The sequence below is a fragment of the Phalacrocorax aristotelis genome, chromosome 3 (genome assembly GCF_949628215.1).
Source record: "Phalacrocorax aristotelis chromosome 3, bGulAri2.1, whole genome shotgun sequence".
Lineage (NCBI taxonomy): Eukaryota > Metazoa > Chordata > Aves > Suliformes > Phalacrocoracidae > Phalacrocorax > Phalacrocorax aristotelis.
Window position 1 is genome coordinate 130,184,821 of NC_134278.1, and position 6,219 is coordinate 130,191,039.

Below are 6,219 nucleotides of genomic sequence, written 5' to 3' on the forward strand. Positions count from 1 at the left end.
AATTTGCCCAAATCCTGTGAAATTTCAGTAGGATTTGGGAAACAAATCTCTTAAATCCCAGTGAAAGGGGCTTCCACAACAGCGGTAGCTTTTCTTTCTCCCCCTTGCTTTTATCTAGTAGATGAACAAATAAAAACAACCGAGAAAGTAATGGGAAGGATGATGCAAGGGGCAGGAGGCTGGTATCTAAGCTGTGTTATTACAGAGAAAATGACCTGGCACTGAAAGAATTAAAATAATGTCATTCCTGTTTGCTCTGGCTCATTTTTAATACGCCAGTCACCTTGACATTTCTAAAAGAATTTTTCAAGTATGTAAGTTCAAAAATTATGCAACTTGACAAAAGCAAGGGGGATATTTGAGGCTGGTGGAATAAATTGGGAGCTGGAGGCAGTACGTGACCCATGCCCCGTGTGGGGAGTGATGCCGGTGTGAGCTGGGCTGGAGGGGGCCGGCTCCTGCACCCGCATTTGGGGGGACAGGGAGGTGTAAAGGGGCAAGGCGAGGGGAAGGGACAGCGCGGGGCTACCCCTGTGTGCCAGGGCCAGGCAAACGGGGCCGTTTGACGCTGCAATGGATGCAGTCCCAGCTTTTCTAGGGACGCTTTGGGTCTGTAACAGGTCACAATTAAAAATGGTGTGTGAAAGCAAACCCAACCGGCCGGTGGCCTTCCTCCAGCATCCCACCGGCCGTGCTGCCCCAGAGACCCTCTTCCTCTGGGAGCGGGGGGGGGGGGGCTGGGCTGCCACACTGAACCAGAGTAGGGGCCACAGGAGCAGATCTGCACCCCCATGGTGCAAGCTGAAGCTGGGTGATTGCTCATGCAGAAGCCACGGAGGAGATCATTTACCTGTGTAATTGTATGCTTTGCTGTTAAGCGTATTGATTCTGAAAAGTTAATCAGACAATTTGGAGGTGCTATATCTAAAAATACAAAATCCCATTAAACTGATTAAATTAAAACTGAATCCATCTTAAATAACCCCATGCAACTTAAAATTGTTGAAATAGCATATTGTATTCAAATAAAATTATTTCAGTCAAACAAGGCTGCGAGGAGCTCTCGCCCACTGATGCCTTGTGTGTCTTGGCGAGTGCCTGTGCCAGGAGCTGCGTGCAGGGATCCCCCGTTGTAAAAAGTCTTCTGTGTTTGGGGATAATCGTGATACTGAGGGTCTCTCTGGGACAAATCCTTGGGCGGTGAGGCTGGGGATGGGGGTGTGACCGATGAAGACGTGGCCACGTCTGTGGGAGGGATGTGGCGTGGCCTCAATAGCCTTCCCCCTTGTACCTTGGGGAAAATGTGATGCTTTAACAGTTGTCTGTTCCCAGAAGCATCAGGTTATGGACCGCATCTAAGCTGTGGTGTATTTCAAGGTGCTTTATGCTTCGTGCTGAGACCTGAACAACTTCTTGAAAATGCTGCTTTGCCGTGTACTTGTCAGGCTGACTGCTAGTCCTGGGTGCCTGGCCTGAGACAGTGTTTGGGGTCTGCTCATCAGTTTGGAAGCCAAAAGGGCTTTGCTATGGATGGAACATGTAGTTTACAAACCTGGAGGCTCCCGCCTGTGGGCAGGGCAGCACAGGACACAGGTCTTGCAACAGTGGAAGCGCCCCAGAAGGAGCAGGGATGGGATCGCTGGTCAGCGGGCAGAGCTGCGGCTGGGAGCACGCCTGCCATGCCCGGCACGTTGCCCCGGTACGCTGCGGGTAGCCGAGGTGCCTCGGGGAGTGCTGGCGGGACCAGCCACCCGTGGGCCCCGCAGACCCACTGTGTGGGGCCGAGGGGCTTGCCCTTGGGGCATGCCTTGCCCTGGATCTCGCAAGCTGGCAGACCAAAGGCCCTCTGACAAGGTCAGCGCCTTGATTTAAGCAACACCTTTGCTAGGAGGAGGGGGGAGATAGCGCAGGGCGGCCGTGAGCTTGGAGCAAGTGCTGATCCCTGCAGCGTTCCCATCCCTGCCGTCCCATGGGCTGCAGCCTCTCGCTGCGGCACGTGAGCTCCCCAGATCAGCTCTTCTCCAAACAGGTACCCGCTTTTGACACGAGCTTCGGAAGCTCGTGTTTCCAAAGCACCCGGCTTTGGCAACAGCCCCCCGGCTCTGTCGAAATGCCAGCGTGGAAGTGTCGGGCAGACGCGGCAGCAGGAGCTGATTTCAGCTGTCTGAGGGACAAGAAAAGGTTTTATCTGCCAAGAGCCAAGTTCAGGATTGTTTCTGATTGCATCACTCAGCTAAAGTGCTGCGGAGAGCTGTATGCCTTATATTGCCTTAGCGATGTTATCGGCTGGCACCCGGCAAAGGAGGACTTGTGACTCGGAGATAAGTGGAGGATTGCTCAGTTAGTTTGCTTCCAAATTTGTTTATTTTCCCCTTTCTGAGTCTACCATCTCTCCTTCTTGATAAGTTCAGATTGTGAGCAGGCCTCTATTTATTTGTAAAGAAAGCACTCCTTTTCCCCTTTACAAGGGAGCAATAGTAATAATAGTCGCGTCCCTGCGGGGGGATGAGCGCTGGCTCGCATCTGCCCTGACGAGGAGCTTCGTGCAGGGACCAGTCCGTACCAGAGGGCTTCCCAAGCATCCCGCTCCAGCTGGCCTGCAGTTTGCTTTGGAAGGCGCTTCCCCCAGCCTCCTGCCAACCTGAAGGACTGCTTTTCCAAATAGGACGGGCACCGGCGCACCGAGCTTCCCGCTTTTGGAAGTGAGCAAACGCGCAGGGAAGTTTTATCGCCGAGAACGGCAGGTGCCTGGTGAGCAGATCGGCGTGTCCAGCGTGCCGCTGCCTCCCTGCCCATGGGCATGCTCTTACATGCACCTTTCTTTACACGCAGGGCCACCAAAAGCTGGGAGAAAGGCTTCCCATAGGCAAACTGTGTTATGCCACCAGTCTAACCTCTGGAGAGTCTGAAGGCAATCGCAAGTGGCTTGGGACTATGTGTAGGCAAGTCAGAGGGGTTTGAAAGGGCAGGGGTTGAAGGAGCAGAATAGGCGGCAGCAGCGATGCTGCAGGTGCCTTCCTCTTCTCTCTGGGCCCTGGCTGATGCTTCTGCCTGAGCAGAAAGCGTGCGCTTCTTGAACCTTCCCCTGCTCCCTCCGAGAATGTCTGTTTGCTTTTGCTGGCCCCATGAAGCAGGCAGGGGAAGTATCAGCATGCTGAATTTCCAGCCCTGACCTCTGCAGCACTGACATGCTGCTTTATCTCCTCCGCAAGCGCGGGGCTGCTTTTTGCAGCATCCCGAACAAAGGATGTACCAGCGGCTGCCGTTTTTCACGGTGTCGTTCATGGCTGTGAGCTGCCACCGGAGAATAAATCCTGTGTCGCCCCCCCCCCCCCCCCCTCCACCAGCAGTGGGGAGCCTTCCTCCCAAGGCTGACCGGTGTGTGCCAATGGCAAAGCCCCCCGTGCTGGGCCTAATCCCATGGCAGAGCCAGAGGAGGGGAAGCGTCCCTTCTGCAGCGGGGATAACGGGGAACCCATTAGCATCTCTATGTGCGGGGTGCTTCCTGAATCCACATCCTGGCATCCCTGCCCTCCCAGGTGCTGTTTGCCCACCCGAGATGCCGGGGCTGAAGGCAGCTGCGCCCCTGGGGTCAGGAAGCAGCGTCCTCTTCATCCTCTTCCTCCTCCTCCCACCCTAGGGGCTCTGCATTCACAGGGCCCGGGGTATTTCCTCGGCTGGGCAGGCTGTGTTTGCCGGGGTCCCCGGGGAGCTGATGAGGTGCTAATGTGAGGATTGCCGGCGGCTTTTCAGCCTGGGAACCGCCGGGGGTGCCTGGGGGGGGACGGGAGGCAGCGAGGGGGGCTCACCCCTGCATCCTCCATGGCAAACACCCACCGCGAGAGTGCAGCTGGGCTGGGGGGAGCAGCCGGCAGGGAAAAAAGCCTCATTTTTGCAGTGGGAAAACCCCAAAGAGCCCCAGGGGCAAGGCATGGAGCAGGGCAGGGGTCTGCAGCTGGGGAGCAGGGAAGGCAGGGATGCTGCAGGAAGGGAACGGCCTCTGTGGATTGGGAAAGCTGTCCTGTAAGTGCATCTTTTGTGATGGAAGTGGAGAGAGAAGGCGGGGGAGTAGTGAAAGTTGTGTGCTGCGGTGAAAGTGGTGATGCTCGGGTACCCTCACACTGCCTTCTGCAGCATGGGCAGGGCGAGAGCAGGACCCGCTGAGGTCTTGGCCTGGCAAAAGCCTCCCTGAAGAGCCGGGGATGCCCAGGTGGATGGGGCAGCTGCGGGTGGGAGCTGCCAATGGGCTTTGGCCGGCTGCTTGCACTGGGCATGGCTCAAACCCAGCCGTGTTTGCGGTGGAATAAGGCCTGGGTGGGCAAAGTAGGGTGATTTGGTTGCTGTTGGCAATGGTGTCGGTGCAAACCACCCTGCTGTGCACGTGGGCAGAGCTTTGCTGGCAGAGCCTGGGAAGGGGATACCTCCGAAGGCCAAGACCTGTCTGACATGGCATACAGAGCCCATTGGTGAGGGCAGGCTGGGATGGGGACTGGGGTGTAGGTGCCTGCAAGGGCCCTGCTGGGACCAGCACAACCAGCCCTTGGCAGTCCCAGGTGCTGGTGGAAAGAGGTCTGGTCCAGGAGGGTCCATAGGTTCTCTCCCTTCCCCTTACCATGCAGGCACAAGAGCAAGAGAGATTCCCAAGTGCTAGAGCTAAGGACAAATCATACCTCTTTCTTTCCTTTTTTTCAGCTTTTTATGGTCTGGTCTTGCATTTTTGTTGCTTGCTCATCACTACACTCTCTGACCTTTGTTTTCTGATTAAAGGACAAACATGTTCTCTGGGGTGTCTTTTGGTATTAAAATAAACATGTGTCATGTCCTGACACCCATTCCTTCTGCTTTAGTCTCTATAAAAGCATACCCGAAGTATAAAGCTCGATATACAAACCATAATCCATGTACTTCATTTAGTAAACGCCAGTGGATAAGGATGTACATGCAGCACATCTACAGATGGGTATCTGCAGAGATAAGGGCAAGCCTTGCTGTTTGCATACAGAGCTGTGGTTGATGAGGTGTGTAGTGGTCCTGTGTCCCCGCAAGAGTGGATTTAACTCCTGGCGGGAGACCTCGGGAAGCTCTGTCTCCTGTGCAGAGACTGAATTAGCTGGGCCGTGGGGCTGGCTGCAGGAAAGGGCTGGGGTATGGAGACTGGGAGGCTGCTGCGGAGATAAGCAGTGCCCTTGCTTCCCAGCCAGGGTGAGGACTGGGTGGGACTGGATCGTTGTATGTCCCCAGGGAATGGGACAATCAAAGCATGGGAAGAGAAGGGGAACCAGCAGGTCTGCTGCCTGCTCCCTCCTGTCACATGCGAGCACATCCAGCTGAGCCCCTCAGACCCTCGGCCAGCACTGCTTGCCGGGGCCGGCTCTCTCCCAAATGGACAAGGTGATTTGGCAGTTTGCAAATATTTGGAGGAAAATATCCACAAATGCCTCAGATGTCTTTTATTTTTTGACATCTCTTCCCCAAGCTATAATCGTTTGATTACTCATGAAAAAAAAAAAGAAAAATTAAGAACTTCGGGATGCTCAGCTGCTTTTAGGACCAGCCCTGAGGTCCTGACCCACGGCTTTGCCTCCGTAGGACTGGTATCGCCTGCAGAAGCTACCAGACCCTGTGAGGAGCTGCCTGCTCGCCGGCCCATGTGCGTGCCACGTGCTGCTGGCCCGGTGGCAGCCGAAATCCCCCCGGCGCACACCTGGGGCAGGGGGGCCGCCGCCTCTGCCCCGCTCCCAGAGAGGCGATGCTAGCAGCAGATGGAAATAGCAGCAGCTCTGTTGATTTACAACCACAGCCCTGACTTTAATGGGCTGCTTTTGCTCCCCGACAGCTACGGATTCGGTCTTTTTTCTTTTTTTTTAACAAGCCTCTCTTTTTTCCCTGCGTGAGACCTGTTAGCTCCTCGAGCCGAGGGTGTGCGGGGAGGTGAGGGTTTGCCCTGTGTGCTGGGGGTACGCGTGAGCTGCTCTCATCTCCCCTTTGAGAAAACAAACCCGAACCCTATGAGCATAAAAGGCCTTTGTTTGCAGAAGTTCCCCGCTCCCCTGGGAGAGGCAGTTGGCGATGGTGAACAGGCGGGTGCTGCTGCACCCCGGCGAAGGGCTGGTGGGCGGCGGCGGCCCCGGAGCCAGCCCTGGGCGCCCCAGCCATGCCGCAGGGTGATGCCTCCCCACGCCAGCCCCGGCAGGAATGTTTGCTGTCACCGCAGCCTGC